The sequence below is a fragment of the Chlorocebus sabaeus genome, chromosome 15 (genome assembly GCF_047675955.1).
Source record: "Chlorocebus sabaeus isolate Y175 chromosome 15, mChlSab1.0.hap1, whole genome shotgun sequence".
NCBI classification, from domain to species: domain Eukaryota; kingdom Metazoa; phylum Chordata; class Mammalia; order Primates; family Cercopithecidae; genus Chlorocebus; species Chlorocebus sabaeus.
In genome coordinates, this window is record NC_132918.1 from 82,086,305 (window position 1) to 82,106,625 (window position 20,321).

General features: G+C 45.8%; 1 protein-coding gene across 2 annotated transcripts in view; it reads left to right on the plus strand.

Moving 5' to 3' along the window:
• The window catches only part of ST6GAL1 (ST6 beta-galactoside alpha-2,6-sialyltransferase 1), a 141,881-nt gene that overhangs the window by 35,522 nt on the left and 86,038 nt on the right, over positions 1-20,321 (plus strand). The gene's annotated exons all lie outside the window — the stretch shown is intronic.

The window sequence follows — 20,321 nt, forward strand, 5'->3', positions numbered from 1 at the left end:
ATGCTCATAGGATGACTGGAAAAATACTGTTGTGGAAGAAAATACAATATATCTGAAATCCTGCCCCTGTTAACAATCCTCCGGGTGGTTTTCTATTAAGGTTACTCTTTAAGCTTCCATAGGATGTTGATTTTTCCTGCGTGGAGGTAGAAAGGTGAGGCAGAAGGAGAACTTGCCCCCCCTAATCTGGAAACTCTCTCTGTTTCCCAATTTTTATATGTTCAAGAATTTTGCAAACTGCTTGTTAAAAACGATTAAAAACGATGGGTGGATTGAAACTGACCACGATGGGAAAACTTATGCCACGGAAATGAGCAAGTGCTACAACCCAAGGCTTTTTCGTTTTAGAAATTCTGATTAGATAAGCAAGCTGCTGGTTTCAGGGCTTACTCTACCCGAGGCTGTGGGGCATCCTGCAAACCACTTCCCTTATGCACCCCTTCATTTCCTCACCTGTGAGCGGTAGGTGTCCAGTAACATGAGTTGCATGAATAAATGAACGTGAGATTTCCATCATTATTTCATACAACAATCGTGAGGGTCCCATAAAATCATGAAAATAGAAATGTTTTTGCATCCAGTGAGCCTCCTGCCCCTGTAGAGAGGGGCCTGGTTGACTGGGCAACCTTTGGTTTGGTGGTAGAGTGAAGTTGGCTGCATTTCCCTCTTTGGCTCTGGCTCCTTGGGGAGCCTTTGGATTACTGACACTGTTTTATAAAGGCAGATGAAAGCCCACCACTTACTGACCAACATCTGGGGCCCATTTCCTTCCCGGAAAAGTCAAGAAGTTGGTCAGAGAAGTGTGAAAAGGGAGCCTCAGCAATGCAGGATGTAAGAGCCGGAACTGAAATCAGAGCTTTTGACTCATAATCTCTAATGCGGGTGTAGGGGACTTCTTGCCAAATGTGAAATTGCAACAAAAGCCTCTTTCTTCAAAGCCCTGCTGTTGCAGCAGATTAGAGCTAATAAATTAGCATAATGAAGTCCCAGCCTCTGTCCCCCTCCCTCTGCTTCCTGAATCTCTTCATGTGTCCCAAAGGAGGGATAGGGAGCGGGTGGGACATCCGTTAAGCACCAGTTTATCTTTCTAGAATTGTAGGTTCAGAAAATTATAAAGGTGGTAAGGTCTACAGAGTCCATCTGGTTCCACACCCTCATGCTGAGAACCCCAGGCCACTGAGCTGGTGATTACCAGTGCCTGAGGAGAAAGTACGTACTCCTGGGGGGAAGGGAGCTCAGGCTGAGGGGTGGAGGATGGAGCGCTGCTCAGGAGGCTGCCTCATCACGGAGCTTACGTATAACTGGCAGGGAACATGGTGGCTGGTCTCCAGGTGCCAGCCCTGCCTCTTCCCTTCCTAGTCCTTCCCCCGTATCTGAAGTCCCAGTGTACTTCCTGAAGTACCTCTCTAGTGTGTTTGGACTTAAGGCCATCAGAGGCCTGGCTTTCTGGTCAGCAAAATCAACTAAGATCTTATTTTTTATTTTTTATTTTTTTTGGATGGAGTCTCACTCTGTTGCTCAGGCTGGAGTGCAGTGGTATGATCTTAGCTCACTGCAACCTCCGTCTCCCAGGTTTAAGTGATTCTCCTGCCTCAGCCTCCTGAGTAGCTGGGATTATAGGCATGTGCCACCATGCCGGCTAATTATTTTGTATTTTTATTTAGAGACGGGGGTTTTACCATGTTGGTCAGGCTGGTCTCGAACTCCTGACCTCAGGTAATCCACTCACCTAGGCTTCCCAACGTGCTGGGATTACAGGTGTGAGCCATTGTGCCTGACCTAACTAAGATCTTATTCTGAGAACCTTTAGGTCTATTTACGACAAAGGGAAGGAAGGGAAGAGGCTGTTGATTGAGCTCGTGATGGTTCCCGGCAGTGTTTTGTGATCTGTCTACATTATCTCGTTTAATTCTGCGATGAGCTAACAAGGTATCTATCCCATGTCACGGATGTAGAAATTGGGTCTCACAGAGGTAAAGAGACTTCTGCAAGATTTCACAGCTCATAAGCAAAAGAGATACACTAAGGCTGTCTGTGACCTCCACAGCTTCTCAAAGCTAGTGAGTGCTCTTTATGGCAAACACCTGCCCACGTGGTAGTTCCAAAATCCAGTTCTGACACAGAGTCTCTCCCGTCGGGGAATATCATTCCATCTCAGATGCTCTGTGAACAGCTGCAGCTCAAAGTGCTTGGAGCTTTACAAAATGCTGCGCTGTTCCTTTCAAACCCCAAGGGCTCTTCCTTGTACAGTAAGATCGCACCAGAGCTGGGAGCATTTAGAGAGTGCTACAGCGTAGTCCTCTCATTCAGCTGATGCCCCAGGAGGTGAGACCCAGTGTCACTGGGCCCCCAAATCTCTCCGCCAGTTAGAAGCAAGGGGCATCTCAGTCTCTGGACTCTCAGAACTGTTTCCAGGGGAGTGCGCAAAGACAGATATGCTTACTTTTCCTCTGCAACTCGGGAAGAGATTATTCCTCTGGCTAGAGGGATTGAATTCAGTTCCGCAGATACTTACTGAAAGCCTACTATGTGCCCTGCCAAATATCTCAGCTTGTTTGGGCAAGAAACTCTGGCCCACACTTGGACATACAGATCTGACAGGGACAAGAGGAGGAGCTTCCATACTTCAAGGCTGCTGAGGACCTTCTCTTTTCCATCCGTTCTGTCACCACTCGTGTCCAGCCTTTCCTTCAAGAACTCTAAAGGGAGAAATGATGTCTCAAGTAGCTGTGTGTCCGGGGTTCCCAGACTCCTGAAGAGGTGTTTTGTTTGTTTGTTTGTTTCTTTGTTGTTGTTGTTTTTGTTTGTTTGTTTGGTTTTTTTTAGATGATGTCTCGCTCTGTTGCCTAGGCTGGAATGCAGTGGCACAATCTCAGCTCACTGCAACCTCCGCCTCCCGGGTTCAAGCGAGTCTCCTGCTTCAGCCTCCCAAGTAGCTGAGATTACAGGCGCCTGCCACCACACCTGGCTAATTTTTGTATTTTCAGTAGAGAGGGGGTTTTGCTATGTTGGCCATGCTGGTCTCGAACTCCTGACCTCAGGTGATCCACACGGCTCAGCCTCCCAAAGTGCTGGGATTACAAGTGAGAGCCACTGTGCCTAGCCTGAACACAGAGTTTTAAGCGCCTGACTTGCTAACTGGGGCACAAACCAGCAGATGGGGGCGGGAGTCAGGGTCTTTGGAAGAGACTTGCTGAGGGACAGGGCTGAGGGGAGGAGGAGGCAGAGTGGCAGAGGGAGTGATTTGGGGGGGCACTGCTAAGTGGAGGTGATGCTCTGCCTTCAGCTTTGGCTCAGCAGGGCACTCAACGTGAATTAGAGCCGAAAGAGCTCCTTGGAAGGCTTGATCGTTAGACATCATGTCTTTCACTCGAGGAAATGGAGGCCCAGAAAGGGGAAGGATCTTGTTTGTAGCATGGGAGGAAGTGGAGTCTGTTCTGCTGACTTTGTTTTGCTGACTTTGGAGCCTTCATAGAGGTCTTGCTTAGGCCAGGGAGTTACAGCCTGTGGCTTCAGGTTGGGAATTTGCCACTGTAGAAAGGCATCACAGTATGGAGAAAAGTGGCCCAGCTTTGAAGCCATTTGACTTGGGTCTGAGCCTGACTTGACCATAGCTGCATGACCTCCCCACTTTCTGACCCATTTCTGACCCGCTTTTCTGACCCAGTTTCATCATCTGTAAAATGGGCCAAATAATACCTACCTTTTCCCCACAAAGTAGATGTCTATTAGATGGTACCCATTAGTCTTTTTTTCATATACCCTTATTGAGGTGTAATTGACAGACAAAACTCTACACATACTTAAGTTGTACAACTTGGTGAGTTTTGACATATGTACACAGTCATGAAACTATTCCCACAATTAAGTTAATAAACATAATGATTACCCCTAAAAGTGTCCTTCTGAGCTTTATCCCTCCCTCCTGCCCCCTTCCATCTCCTGCCCTCCAGCCCCAGGCAACTACTAGACTAAGCTGCTTTCTCACACTGTAGATTCGTTTGCATTTTCTGGAACTTTATGTAAATGGAATTATAGAGCATGCATTTTTTTTTCCATTCAGCATAATTATTTTGCTGTTCATCAATATTGTGTGTTTCAGTAGTCCTAGTTGTGGATATACCACAATTCATTTATCCAATTATCTGTTGACAGACATTTAGATTGTTTCAAATTTTGGACTATTAAAGCCATTAGGGTCATTTGTGGAAAAAAATGTTGTGGGATATAAGTATTTATTTCTCATGAGTAATCTCCTAAGAGTAGAATGGCTGGGTCATATGTTGGTGTAACTTTTAAAGAAGCTGCCATACTGTTGTCTAGAGAATGGGTACCATTTTATGTCACCACCAGCTGGGTACTAGAATTCCAGGCACTTCACTTCCTTGCCAACACTTGGTATGGTCTATCTTTTTCTTTTTCTTTTTCTCTTTCTTTCTTTCTTTTTTTTTTTTTTTTTTTTTTTTTTTTTTAACACAGAGTCTCACTCTGTGGCCCAGGCTGGAGTGCAGTGGCGCGATCTCAGCTCGCTGCAACCTCCGCCTCTGGGGTTCAAGCGATTCTCCTGCCTCAGCCTCCCGAGTAGCTGGATTATAGGCGCCTGCCACTATGCCTGGCTTATTTTTGTATTTTTAGTAGAGACAGGGTTTCACCATGTTAGCCAGGCTGGCGTTGAACTCCTGACCTCAAGTGATCCGCCCGCCTCAGGCCCACAAAGTGCTGGGATTACAGGTGTGAGCCACAGCGCGCAGCCCATCTTTTTCATTTCAATAGGTGTATGGTGATATCTCATTGTGTTTTTTTGTGCATTCGCATAAACACGAATGATACTGAGCTTCATTTTATGTGCTTATTTGCCACCTGCATGGCTCCTCTGGTGAAATGTTTTGATTTTTTTGCCCATTTAAAGAAAATCGGGTTGTTTGTCTTCTTATGATTGAGTTGTAAAGTTTCCTTATATGTTCTACAGATTAAGTCCTTTACTGGATATGTTTTGCAAAATTGTTCTCCAATTCTGTGGCTTGTACATGACAGGAGATGAAAGCAAATAAACTAATTATTGCAATTCAGTTGAATAAGTGTGGTGCACAGGAAGTGCAGAGGAAGAGCAGTGATCTCAGGATGGGGAGTCAAGGAAACTTCCTTAAGGAGAAGCTATATGAATTGGAACTTAAAGGAAATGAAAAGTTATCTAGGTGAGGGAAGGGTAGCCTCAGTAGACGTCTGTATGTGCAAAGACATGGAAATATGAAATGTCATGGTACACATAGTGCTCTGAATAATTTGACCTGGTTGGAACACCAGGATTTTGGAGCAAAGAGTCAGAACTGGAATCCCAGTTTTCTTACTGGCTATGCACCTTTTCTTTTTATTTAACTTTTTATTTGGAAACAATTGTAGATGGACAGGAAGTTGAAAAGATAGTACAGAGACTCCTCATGCATCCTTCATTTAGTTTCTTATTTCTTCTTACATAATTATAGTACGATATCAAAACCAGGCATCTGAGATTGGTACAACATGTGTGTATAGTTTGTGTCATTTTCTCTTGTGTGTAGGTTAGTATAGGCATCACTAGAATCAAGATAGAGAACTATTTCTTTTTCTTTTTCATTTTTTTTGAGATGGAGTCTCGCTCTGTCACCCAGGCTGGAGTGCAGTGGTACGATCTCGGCTCACTGCAACCTCCACCACCCGGGTTCAAGCAATTCTCCTGCCTCAGCCTCTTGAGTAGCTGGGTTTACAGGCGCCCACCATGCCTGGCTAATTTTTTTTTTGTATTTTTAGTAGAGACAGGGTTTCACTGTGTTAGCCAGGATGGTCTCTATCTCCTGACCTTGTGATCTGCCTGCCTCAGCCTCCCAAAGTGCTGAGATTACAGACGTGAGCCACTGAGCCCGGCAGATACAGAACTGTTTTATCATCAAAAAGGTCTTCCTTGTGCTGACCCTTTATTGTCACCCTGTTCCCACCTCTATAATTTTGCCTATTGAGAATATTCTCTAAATAGGATCATACAATATACAACCTTTTGAGGTTGGCTTTTTTGCACTCATCATAATAATGCCCTTCAGGTCCACTAAAATTGTTGAATTTATCAATAGTTTGCTCTTTTTTTAAAATTACTGAATAGTATTCCGTGGTATGCATGTATCACAGTTTAACCATTTGCCTATGGAAGGGCATTTTGGTTAATTTCAGTTTTTGGCTATTACAAGTTAAGCTGCTACGAACAATTGTGTTCTGATTTTTGTGTGGACATACATTTTTGCTTCTCTGATATAAATGCTGAGGAGTTCAATTGCTAAGTTGCATGGTGAGCATATTATTTTGCTTTTGAAGAAACGGCCAAACCATTTCATAGAGTGGCTGTATCACTTTACATTCCCACCAGCAACATAATCCACTTCCTCCACATGCTTGCCAGCATTTGGTGTTGTCACTTTTTCTTAACTTTAGCTGTTCACTTTTTTTTTTTTTGGACACAGAGTCTTGCTCTTGTCGCCCAGCCTGGAGTGTGGTGGTGCTCTCTTGGCTCACTGCAACTTCCGCCTCCCAGGTTCAAGCTATTCTTCTGCCTCAGCCTCCCGAGTAGCTGGGATTACAGGTAGCTGAGATTACAGGTAGCTGGTATTACAGGTGTGTGCCACCAAGCCTGGCTATTTTTTTAAATATTTTTAGTAGAGATGGGGTTTCACCATGTTGGCCAGTCTGGTCTCGAACTCCTGACCTCAGGCGATCCATGTGCCTCGGCCTCCCAAAGTGCTGGGATTATAGGTGTGAGCCACTGCGCCTGGCCAACTTTAACTGTTTTAATAGATGTGTAGTGATATCTTATTGTGGTCTTAATTTGTGTTTCCCTAGCAGCTGGTTGTGTGCCTCTCTTTCTGCTCCCCTAGTCTATCTGTCTAAATCTAGACCACAGCCTGTGCTCCTTAAGCATGGGAAGCAAGAGGATTTGGTGCTGACAAACTCCCATCATTTTCAGAGCTGCCCCAGAAATTTGACTTCCTTGTTCTTCAGCCCAGTTCACCAGTTATAGGAAATCTTTTGTCATTGTCCTTGGGGACCCATGAAAAGTGATGTTTTATAGAGCTGTGTATTTTTCCAGGGAGGATTGGTTTTGTTCACAGATGAGCAAACAACCTGTAAGTGCTGATTTTTTACTATGCTTTCCACCCTATTCCTCCCTGGTGCTAGCGTGCCAACATCTCTACTTACTGGCAGCCGAGATGAAGAAGCCTCTAGAGCTGGCCCAGGAGGACTGTTTTCTCAGTGTTTAGAAATCATACAGTACCAAGGGCAGCTGCCATGGCCTCAAGCCTTCCCTAGCTCAGCATCTTCTACTCTTTCCTCTTACGGATGGAGAGGCAACTTCAATGCACTGGGGAAAGAAACGAACAATGACAGCAAATGATATTGCACTTCTTATGGACCAGGCACTAAGTGTTTTTTGTATATTAATTCATTTAATCCCCATGACAACCCAAAGGATTGGGTACAATTTATAACTCCATCTTATAAATGAGGAAACAGGCATAGAGAGGTCTCATAGCTAGTAAGTTGGAATTTGAACCTGGGGAGTATGACACCCAAGTCTCTCCTCTTCGTCATTATGCTATGCTATCTGCTCTTTCTTTCTTTTCTTTTCTTTCTTCTTTTTTTTTACATGGGGTCTTATTCTGACACCCAGGCTGGAGTGCGGCAGAGGGATGTCGTCTCACTGCAACCTCTGCCTCCCGGGTTCAAGCGATTCTCATGTCTCAGCCTCCCAAGTAGCTGGCACAACAGGCACAAGCCACCACGCTCAGCTAATTTTTTGTATTTTTAGTAGAGACAGGGTTTTGTCATGTTAACCAGGCTGGCCTCGAACTCCTGACCTCAGGTGATCTGCCCGCCCTGGCCTCTCAAAGTGTTGGGATTACAGGCGTGAGCCACCACACCCGGCCACTGCTTGTTACTATGTGTACACTACCTGCACTAGGGTGGATAGAACCTCATGTGGTACACACACGATGCCATATAACATGGCTCATGGGTTCACAGTGCCCAGCACAGAAGCATGCACATAATAGGTGTTTATTTAAAAAGTTGATTGAATGCTGAATGAGTGAGTGGGCTCTCTTCACTGACGCACTGAGGTAAGGCACATACTCCGTGTTTGATTTCAGTGCAGCACTACCCTATAGCTGGGCAGACACCTCGGTGTCTCCCCTTAGGAGCATGTGGGAAGAAGAGGAGGATTTGCCGTGAGCTTTCTCTGGGGCAGGAGCAGTTTGGGATGTTGAGATGGGAAATGAAATATGGAGAAGTGAATATATTTCCAGGGGGAATGAAGCGGTCTTTGGAGACCTGCATTGGCCGTGGGCTGCCCAGATGTGAGTGGGCTCAGGCCCTGGATCACTGCTGGGAAGATGCTCTTCTGTTTTATTTATTTATTTATTATTTATTTTTATTTTTGAGATGGAGTTTTGCTCTTGTTGCCCAGGCTGGAGGCACTGCTGCAATCTCAGCTCACTGCAACCTCCGCCTTGCGGGTTCAAGTGATTCTCTCACCTCAGCCTCCTGAATAGCTGGGATTACAAGTGCCCGCCATCATGCCCAGCTAATTTTTATATTTTTAGTAGAGACAGGGTTTCACCATGTTAGTCAGGCTGGTCTCGAACTCCTGACCTCAGGTGATCTGCCCGTCTTGGCCTCCCGAAGTGCTGGGATTACAGACGTGAGCCACCGTGCCTGGCCCTCTTCTGTTTTCTGAGTCTCCTGTGCACTCAGGGCCAGCTCACATACACTGCAGGAAGAGGCTGGAGGAGGATGATACAGGAGACCAGACCATGGAAGATAGCACATGATCGCACTGGCCCTCAGATTTTCAACCCCCTGCCTGTGCAGCGGTAACCTTGACTACATTGTAGGGACTCCCATCCGCTTCATCTCACTCTTGCCCATCAGGGGTGTCTGGGAGAGACGTTTCTAGCCTGACAGATCTGAGTTCCAGTTGCAACGCCTCAGTTGCCTCAGCTGTAGACAGAGCAATAATAATAGCCAGTTTGTAGATTGTTGTGAGGGCAAAGTAGAGAAGTGTCTTAGGGAGTGTTGGCTCCTTCTCCTAACTCTTTGCCTCTCCTGCTCTCCTGGAGGCCCTCATCAGGAACACCCAGCTCTAGGGCAGTGCTGCACTGAAAGAAAACAGGGCACATGTGCCTTACCCAAGGTCAGTCAGTGAAGAGTGTCCATTCACTCATTCAGCATTCAATCGACTTTTTAAATGAACACCTACTATGTGCTTGCTTCTGTGCTGGGCACTGTGAACACATGAGCCATGGCACTTGACCTCCTGGAGCATGTGGTCTAAAGAGAGAGAGGCAGATACTAATTAAATAGTAACACCGTCAAATGTGAAACCATGAATTGTGGGGGTTGCTGTGGAGGAAGCTCTGTGGTGCTGTGTGAATGAACAACAGCCTGGGAAGCCAGTGGATACTTCCTCAGGAAAGTGATTTCAACCTGGGGTTTGACTCTCTAGCTTTGGGCCACTGGAGAGGCCAATGTGGAAGGTTCAGTAGGATCAGTCCACTTTGTGCTGTATTCTGACTCTAGGCTGACCAGGCACCTGGCCACCCCAGGGCCCTCATCCCTGCTCCAACAGCCTAGACTGTTCCGTGAGATTACCCATATCCAACTATTTACAGTGCTGCGGGTACTGCAGGAACTGAGACTGAGCTTGGATTCCACACCTTACAGACCTGGAGCATCTTTTCTGTTGTTTGTTTTCGGGTATGCTCATAACTCAGTTTATCACTCAGCTGAACAGACTGAGCCACCGTGGTGGTTTTGTCATCATACAGATATTTAAGGACAACTTTATTAAGGTACAGTTTATATTCCATGAAATCAACCCATGTTAAGTATACAATTCAGTGACTTTTTAAATAAGCTTACTGAGCTGTGCAGTTGTCACCACAATCCAGTTATGGAACATTTCCGTCGTTGGTGGGGTCAGCTTTAGATGCAAAAGACAGGAAAATTATTTTTGTTTTTATGGAGTTAGTTCTGTGCTCCCAGCAGAAGATCTCATTAATTAATTAATCCAATTAGTATTTACTGAGAGCCTGGGGGGCCCACAGCAGGGCTGGGTGCAAAAGGGAATAAAGAAATTAACAGGTGGTGGGGGCTTCTTCACTGTGGCTGATGAGCTTCCCACTGAAGATACACTGTTAAGTGTAGCCTAACTTGCCTGCTCAGATGGAGTTTGTGGCAGCTGCAGGCCAGGTTTCTGCTTTCTACCCTGTAGCTATTATTTGAAGGCAAGGCAAAGGCCTTCTTTTGCAATACCTGGTATTGCAGTGAATTATCGACTGAGCAGACAGAGAGAAGCGTACTCGCCAACATCTGCAAATAGCTCCAGGCTTTGGCAGGCCTGGATGCAGGATCTTGGAAGAGAGGAGAGTGGGTGTGCTGTTTACAGTGCAGATTTGACAGGTGAAATTGGGGCGAGGGTGTACCGAGGGAGGAAAGGAGTGCAGGCAAAGTCAGGGCCAGCGGCCAGGGTGAATCCAGGGAAGCGGGTGCCTGTGTGCACAGTGGGTGTTGCTTGGAGGCTGGGGAGTGAGTGGGAGTACGGCCTTGTGTACTAGATTGAGGCATTTGTACTTAATGGAGTAAACATGGAAGATGCAATTTTAATGTCTGAGGAGGAGCTTAATGACTCAGAGCTGGACTTCAGGAGATTAATCTTTGGTGAGGAGATAAGAAGCGAGGGACAGCCGGGCATGGTGGCTCATGCCTGTAATCCTAGCACTTTGGGAGGCCGAGGCGGGTGAATCCCCTGAGGTCAGGGGTTTGAGACCAGCCTGGCCAACATGGAGAAACCCCGTCTCTACTAAAAATACAAAAATTAGCCGGGTGTGGTGGCACATGCCTGTGATCCCAGCTACTTGGGAGGCTAAGGCAGGAAAATCGCTTGATCCTGGGAGGCGGAAGTTGCGGTGAGCTGAAACCGTGCCACTGCACTCCAACCAAGATCACACCATTGCACTCCAGCCTGGGCAACAGAGTGAGACTCTGTCTCAATTAAAAAAAAAAAAAAAAAGCGAGGGACCTGTTGGGACACTGTCGTGAGGGTCCTAGTATTAGATGACGTGGACCTGACTTGGACAGGGGCAGTGAGGTAAGGAAAGAAGTGCATGGGAGAGAAAGTTCTGCCAGGTGAGGGGGAGTGATTCTTCTCTGTCCCTGAGGTCTATACGTGCCTGGCCATCTGCCTCTTGCCGTTCAGCCAATCTCCCTCTGCCTGGCCACAACCGAAGCTTCCCCACAGTGTGTTCTCCCGTGGCTTCTTTGTACTCTGCCATCCTCTTCTTCCCTCTTTTTCTACTTCCCCTGCCCAGGAGGAAGGAGAGGATCCAGCGAAAGGGACGGAGAGAGACACAACGCTGTACCCACGAAAGGCAGTGCCAGGGTGGGCAGTGGAAAGAGACTTCCAGAGAGGGTGGCTGGCGGTGCCAAACGCCACAGAAGTGAGTGAGGCTGGCACTGAAGGAGATCTGGGGGACTCAGGATTGGGACTAGGGTGAGACCTTCATTACCTCATCCCAATCCTGGCCCCAGGGGTAGCTGGGGACCTCAGAGAAAGCATTAGTTTACAACAGGCTGGACCAAGTGTGGGACTGTTTCTTCCGAGGACAGCCTCCCATACAAAGCTGCCTGAAACTGCTCGGGGCTCACTGATCTCCTTCTTCTCCACCCCAAGACAGCCCGTCAGGGTCTCCACGGGCTTGCTAGAGTTCCTGCACACAATGTGAAAACCACAGATCAAATTCACCTCCCCGCACCCTGCCACAGAGAATTCTGAGACCCAGCAAAGTACCTGATTTGTTCAAGGTCATCCAGTGAGGTGTGACCTTGTGGGTCTTCCTTTGCTTTCCTTTGATTTATCATCTTCAGTTGGTTTACGCTCCCCTTTTATTCACCTCCCCCTAACCTTCCCCTCCTCCATAAGAATTGGCAATACAGAGTTGATGGTTGAGGTCTGATTTATAGCTGAAGATTGAGGTCAAATTTGTAGCTGAAGATTGAAGTCCATTTATTGAGTGCCTCCTTCTACCAAGCATTGTTTTGGAGGTGTTTACGTACATCATTTTATTTAAATCTTTTTTTTTTTTTTTTAATTTGAGATAGCGAGCGTCTCGCTCTGTTGCCCAGGCTGGAATGCCGTGGCACCATCTCGGCTCACTGCAACCTCCACCTCCCGGATTCAAGTGATTCTCCTGCTTCAACCTCCTGAGTAGCTGGAATTACAGGCATGCGCCAGCACACCTGGCTAACCTGGCTAATTTTTTACATTTTGGTAGAGACAGGGTTTCACCGTGTTGGCCAGGCTGGCCTCTAACTCTTGACCTCAAGTGATCCGCCTACCACGGCTTCCCAAAGTACTGGGACTACAGGCGTGAACCACCGCACCCAGGTTTAATTCTTGTAAGACACTTTCAAAGTAGGTGTCATTACCCCATTTTCCTGATGAAGAAATAGAGACTCCTAGAGACCGAATGGCTTGCTTACTTTGGATAGTTACTAACTGGTGCTGCTGGTTTATATTCTCTCCCCACACACGTATTTCTTCAGTCACTCATGTTTACTGAGTGCTTTAATGCCAGGCACTGTTTTAGGTGCTGATACAATATGAATAAAGGACACAAAAATCCTGCCAAGACCTTCTCCATGTGTCGCTTGCTTGGGAGGGGAGATCGGCTTATTCTTTACAAAATCTCCTGTGCTAGGTGTCTCAGGGCTGGGTAGAGCAGCTGCTGTGTTGATTGGCTATTGCTAAGATGAAATTCATGGCGCAGTTTGCTCCTCAGCCAGCAAGGCATATGGACTTCTTTCTCTCCGCTCCCGGGGGTCTCTGAAGCCTTCTGCTGAAACTGCCCCTAGGCGAGATAGTTTATTCTGTAAGGAGTGTGACTGTAGCTCCCTCCCCCATGGCTTCTCCCCCATTTCTTTGCTTTTATCACCAGCGGTTTCCCTCAGCCACCACCCCTAGCAGAACCCTGATTTGGTTCCACGATTTAGCTCTGATAAAGGCGAGCTATTTTGGCTTCCTCTGCCCTAAGCCCCAGTGAGAATTTGGACTCAGTGTTTTCACTTGTCATTTTAGACTGTTTGCCAGAGTTTGCGGAAAAAGGCCTGTATTATTAATGCCCTTGCCGGGAACAGCTGCACCCTGCCAGGTTGTCATGTGAGACCTCTGAAAAGCTCCGAGCTACAAGGCCCGCAGCTCTCCTGGGCCCACTGGGTCAGGTGGGAAATGTGATCCTACAGAAACTGCAAGCAGCCAAGGAGGGCGGAAAGCAACTTGGAAGGAACTGATCAGAGTCTCACGTAGGAGACGCAGCCGTCCTGGGAGCGGCTCGGGAGGCCTAATTCCATCTTGTGCCTCCGGGGGCCTGCTATATTTGAAGATCTTTTAGCCTAAGGGATTTTATCACGTCATATAAAAGACACATAGGATAAAAATGAAGATATTAATCATCAGTTTAATAATATTTAGAGAGCCATTATTCCTTCCACTTGAAATAAATTAGTTTTAATTTTCAGAAAAAGCCTTTGAAGTGAATGAGACTTGTTATTGCCATTTGATAGAAAAGAAAACAGTCTCGGCCAGACGTGGTTGCTCATGCCTGTAATCCCAGCACTTAGGGAGGCCGAGGTGGGAGGATCACCTGAGGTCAGGAGTTTGAGACCAGCCTGGCCAACATAGTGAAACCTTGTCTTTACTAAAAATACAAGAATTAACTGGGTATGGTGATGCATACCTGTAATCTTAGCTGCTTGGGAAGCTGAGGCTAGAGAATCGCTTGAACCTGGGAGGCAGAGGTTGCAGTGAGCTGAGATCACACCACTGCATTCCAGCCTGGGTGACAGAGCAAGACTCCGTCTCCAAAAAAAAAAAAAAAATGGAAAAGAAGAAACAGTCTCAGAAAGGTGAAGTGAATTAGCCAAAGTTATGCCAGGTAGTAAAGGGTAGAGGTGGAATTTGAACATAGTCTGTCTAGCTGGAAGCTCATGCTCCTTTCAGGATGTTGTGAGCCACTAGACACATCGTACTTCCCTGACGCCTCAGTTTATCTCTGCAGTTGGTTCTCACTCCTCTGTCTCTCCCCATGACTCTGTTAGCAGCTTCTGGAGCCTGGTGTTCCAGGAGGCACTTGACAAGACTTCACTATCTGGTGAGCCAGGGGTTAATGGGGTGGAGGGTGGGGCTTCAGGTGAGACCAGGAGCCAGAAAAGATGGTCTCTGTCACCCTGTCTTCTGTTCACTGAAATGGCCCCTCTTCACCTCTTCATGCTCCATCAAAGCTCCTTTTTAGTGCGGGAGCTCACCACGGAGTTTAGGGAAAAGAATCTAATACTGTTACTTGCTTGCGTAGAAAACCTCCACCAGTCACAGTTGCTTGCAGGATAAATTGGGACTAGAAATACCTCTGTCTGGAGCAGATGTCCTGTTGAAGACCATTTCTCATCACGGCAGCCCTTATACCCTCTCCCACCTCACAGCTTCTCCCCATCCCTTAACAGAACGGGCCACTTTCATGACTGAGCCTTTGTACTGCTGTTCTCTCTGTTGGGCATGCCTTGCTCTGCTTGGTGAACTCCTATTCAAACTTCAAAACCCAGGATGAACTGTACCTTTTCTGACTTCTGACTTCCTCTAGTAGAGTTGGCACCACCTCAGCCCTTAGTTTTTAATGCTTTACATGAGTTTCCACCCAGTAGTTTATGGTCTTTCTCTAAGGCCTCAGCAGCAGGAACTGGGCCCTATTTATTTCTGTATCATCTGTATTTGGGGCATATTTGTGTGAACAAATGAATGAGGGCTCATTATAAAACAAACTGTATAAAGTATGAGTTACAGGTGGCCCCACTGTAACTGAAGTGTTAGGTTAGGTTGGGGGAATTCAGAGAGAGGAGAGGTGATGGGCTGAGGCTTAGCATTATTGATTAGTTGACCAGTGAGCTGTGCACTCTGCCTCGAGAGCATTACTGCAAATGAGCCTAGGACCTATTGAGAGAACGTCCCAGTGGGTGAAGTAACAGTGGGAGACCTTACCACTGGGAAGTGAAGCTTAGGTCTTCCCTGTTCTCCAGGCCAGACTCAAATTCTGTGCCTGATCTGCCTCCCAGGAGAGGAACTCCTTGGGCAGACCTGGAGAAAAAGTGGGGATTTGGGATGGTCCCCAAAGGAGGGTGGGGGTGTGTATTGTGCAAAAGAGGAGTCGAAACAGAGACAGCAGAAAGTCCAAGTCAAACTTTCCTTCCTTAATATATAGTGCTCGGGGGCATCCTTCTGGCTATAGCATCTGCCTAATGGCTGCTCCTAAGGATGCAACATGAGCTGAATTCAAACATGAATTTGGAGCCAGTACCTGAATATATGGGTTGTTCTATGCCACTGGGCCCCCGGCCCATTTAATTTCTCCTTCCCCTGCTACCAGGGCTTCTGAGAAGTTGCTGTGTAGGCACTTAATGCTTCGGAGATGGTCAGGTGTGAGTTTAAATCCTGGTTTCAGGCACTTTAGTTGCTAATTGTGTAGCACTGAGCAAAAATAATAGGGATGCTGCTTTTATAGGGCCATTCAGGTCAGTGATGTTGGTGATACTGCCGAGAGCTTACTATGTGCCAGGCATTATGCTAAGTGGTTTATGACCATTATCTCATTTATTCCTCCGAATACCCTACAGGCAGATGCTGTCATCATTCTGAAGTTCCACATATATAACTGAGGTTCAGAGAGATTAAGTTGCCTGAAGCCATAAAACAAATGATGATGGAATCAGATCATGGACCCTGATATGTCACACCTTAACCATTATGCCATTGGTCCACAGTTTGCCTGATCCTAAGAATCACCTGAGACTCCTGTTAAAAGAGTAATTCCCAGGCCCTGTCTCAGATTCTGATTCAGGCCACCTGGGGTGGAGCCTGGGGCGCAGTGGATGCAACAGGCACCCTGGATGACATTAGGATCTGGCAAGTTTAAGAAACACCTTATTGTGCTTTCCTGCCTGTAAGGTGTGGTTCATGGTTGGCCCTCAAGAAATGTTAGCTGTTATTATTACAATATAAATGGATTGAAAAGACAGCTTATTGTGAAAGAATGTACATCTTTAAAAAGCTTATTAGCCCTGGCACTAGATTTTAAAGATAAAAGTCAGCCGGGTGCGGTGGCTCATGCCTGTAATCCCAGGACTTTTGGAGGCCAAGCCAGGTGGATCATGAGGTCAAGAGATTGAGATCATCCTGGCCAACATGGTGAAACCCATTCTCCGCTAAAAATACAAAAAAAAAAAAAAAAAAAGAAAAGAAAAAAGAAAAAAAATTTAGCCAGGTGTGGTGGCACATGCCTGTCAGGCCCAGCTATTAGGGAGGCTGGGGCAGGAGAATCGCTTGAACCTGGGAGGTGGAGGTTGCAGTGAGGATCGTGCCACTGCACTCCAGCCCGGGTGACAGAGAGAGACTGCATCTCAAAAAAATAAAATAAAATAAAATAAAATAAAATAAAATAAATAAATACATGAAAAATAAAAAAGATAGAAGTCAAGGGGAAGTAGATCCTGGATTAATGAATCTATACTCTGATACTCTAAACTCAAAACTATCTGCAAATAGGATGAGTGCCTTTTTAGGTCCCTGTCCCTAGTGGTTAAGCAATCAGTGCCATCATGTGTTGGGTGTGATACCTGAGCTGTTCTTCAAGGACCCAGTCCTCAGTCAGTGTCTGCTGTATACGTGCAGGCTTCAGAGGGCATTTGTGCACTGAGGAGGGCTTTGGGTGTGTTAATATTCTAGAAGAGGTGGAGTAGAGCAGCTATGCAAAGTAAGGAAGAAGGTAGGAGGTGTTAAAAAGAAAAACTTTAGACAAAATAAATGTAACAGAGTGTATCTGAGCAAAGAACCATGCATGAATTGGGCAGCACTCAGAACCAGAAGAGGTTCAGGGAGCTCTGCTGCAGCAGTGAGGACAGTGAGCTTTTGTAGGCTGAACATGGAAAGAAGACTAAGAAAATATATTTTATTACCATGGGAAGACCCTAGTTAGAAGTTAGTTGGTGGTTTCTGATTGGTGAAACCTCTAGTTTCATTTTACTGCTTACATTGAATTGGATTTTGGTTTGCTTATGTAGAAGCTCTGGTTATGGAGACGACCTCAGGCTAATGGCCTCCTTCTCATTTGCTTTAACAGAGGGATGGCAGAGGTAGAAGACAACAGATATTTTAGGGCCATCACTACTGCCTTGTACCCTGGGTAACCTGCACTGAAGTCTTCTCTGTAGCTTCAGAGCATCTAGATCCCCTGTCATGCCACTGATATACTAAAGCACTTCATTTTCCTCAGGGACTGATGATGTCTTGTTATCTCTTATTAGCATTCCAAGGCTTGTACTATTTTTGAATTCTCAAGGTCCATTTGTGGGCATATAAATTACTGAAGGCAGTCAAGAAATATTGTCCCATCAGAGCTGGGAGAAAGACTCAACCCTGGTCCATTGACCTATTTCCAACCTCAGCTTTGATGACAAAACTCAGCAGAAGCTTTCTCGTAGACTAAGAGCACTTTATAAGACCCTGCTTAAAGCTGAAGGAAACCCACTGAAAGATCACCCTTGAATACCTCCTTTACTGAGACCATGATTATCTGGGATAGAATCCATAGTAATAGCTGCTACTGTGCACAGGGATTGTGTGCTGGGTGCTTTACATGTATTTTCTCATTTAATTCTCCTACCAACTCTATGATAGTAGTCACACTATGATACAGGTCACACTGGTATTGTTTCACAAATGAATACACGGGCCTAGAAAATTCAACTAGATTTCCTTAGGTTAGCAGTAGAGTTGGACTTCAAACCTAGGTCTGTGTAGCTCACAAATGAACACTTACTATGCTTATACCATTTTGGCTCATTAGAATAATAGGAAGTCCTTCCTTTTTTGGTGAGGAAGAAATTTAGAGATTGGTTACCCTGACTGGTGATACAGGGCACAGCTATGTACAAATTGCATCAGAGGGTGGCAGATCCCTACATTCACATTTGAAGCCATTCCTAACCTTTTTAAATGTGGATAAGCATGAGCTTAATCAAGTCATTTCTTAGTAAGATAGATTGTTGGTTGCTCATGATTCTCAGTGAAGATCTAGTAATGCCAAGAATCATGGCAGACAGTTAGGGGGGAATGTGTATCTGCAACTATGAGGCTGTATGGCAAAGGTGTTGAGGGCCAGGAATTTGACTACTTTTGGGGAGTGATGACAACTGAGTACAGGAAGTGAGAGGAAGGGAGCATGTACCGTGTATCATTTAATCAACCTTGAACTTGAGACCAAAGGGAACATACCCTAAGTTTAACTAGGATGGATTTATCCAGATATAATGGCATCACATCATAAATTGAAAAGTGTCTATGTATAATTCTCTCTCTCTTTTGTTTTTTGAGATGGAGTTTTGCTCTTGTTGTCCAGGCTGCAGTGCAATAGCGTGATCCTGGCTCACTGCAACCTCCGCTAACTGGGTTCAAGTGATTCTCCTGCCTCAGCCTCCCAAGTAGCTGGGATTACAGTCGCCTACCACCACACCCAGCTAATTTTTATATTTTTAGTAGAGATGGGTTTTCACCATGTTGGCCAGGCTGGTCTTGAACTCCTGACCTGAGGTAATCCACCCGCCTCGGCCTCCCAAAGTGCTGGGATTACAGGCGTGAGCCACCGCACTTGGCCCCAATTCTTTCTTTTTAATAGTAATCTAATTACATTTATTTGGCTGCTTTGTTTTCTGCCTCAGGTACGCTAAGTTTGTCTCTCAAAACTCTTTGTGGGCAGGAATTGTAGTTTATGTGGTAGTGATGGTTGTATTTTAATTTCACAGAGTGTCTAGCAGGTAATAATTAGCCAATAAAATGTTTTCATTCATTCACCAAATATTTATTGGATAGTTACCATGGTTTGGGCACTGGACATAAAGGTGCTAGGGATACAGTGATAATTATTACTTAGCAGTTGAAATGCCTACAGTTTTAAGGGAAGACAGACATGTAGGCAAATTAAAATGACATTTTAATTTGTTTAGAATATAATTGAGATTTAAGTACAATTTATTGGGAACTCAGATGAGAAACAATGAGAAAACAAAGAGAGGGAGACAGATTTAAGAAATATTCTGAGAGTGGAAATAGAAGCTTGTGACCTATTCAGTTGGAATCAACACTGTTCATAGGATTGCTCTTAGGGGCAGTGAGGTACTGGCCTGGACAGTGATCCAGGAGGACTCAGGGTGAGAGATGAGTTGAATATGAGGTGAGAAAAAAGGAAAGTTGAAGATACCAAGCTTAGCAAGATAGTAAGAGGTGAAGAGAGGGAGGGAGGGGATTATAATGGTTAATATATAGGGAGTGCTTATTACTATGTGTGAGGTAATTAACATGCATTGCCTCATTTTTTCCTCATAGTAAAAGAAGTAGGCACTTTTGAGGATATAGGCACTGAGGGCAGTTGAGCAGCCTGTCCAAGATCAGACTTCTGAGGAGTGGAAGAGTTAGGTTTACGCCCAGGAATCCTTGCTCCAGAGTAAACAGTCATGCAGCTGGGTGGAGAAAAATTCCACTGTCTGGTCAAGAACATTCGAGAAGCTCTCATGCTGGTAACTCCCAAATATGTATCTCCACCTTACACCTTCTCCCTGACCTCTAGACTTTCCTGTCAGGCTTCCTACTTTACGCTCTGTTTGACAGTCTCATCTCAAACTCAGAATATCCAAAACTGAACTCCAGATTTCTTCTGCTCCCAGGTCTGCCCTTCCTTTGTCTCCTCTTTTTCCATTAAAGTAGCACCATCCATCTAGTTGCTTGGGCTCCAACCCTTGGAATCATCCTTGACTGTTTTCTCTCTCACACTCACATCTAAAATATCAGGCATGATTTTCAAAGCACATCTAAAATATACCCACTTCTCACCGCCTCCACTGCAACCACCTGGTCTAAGCCATGAGCATCTCTTTCTGGGACTACTACTGTCTCCTACTACTGTCCCTGTCTCCTATTCCTGTTCCCACGTGGCAGCCTGAGCAATTCTGGCATATTAAGTCAGATCCAGTTGTTCCTCTGCTCAGCCTCCTGCAGCAGCTCCTATTTCATTTGCTAAAAGCCAGAGTTCTTGCCAAGACCTCCAAGCCCTGCCCATTCTCCTCCACCTCCCCAACTTCGTTGTTTGTTCCTCCCAGACACTGTCTCCATGTATCTCTTCCTTGTTCCTTTCCTTCCAACCAGT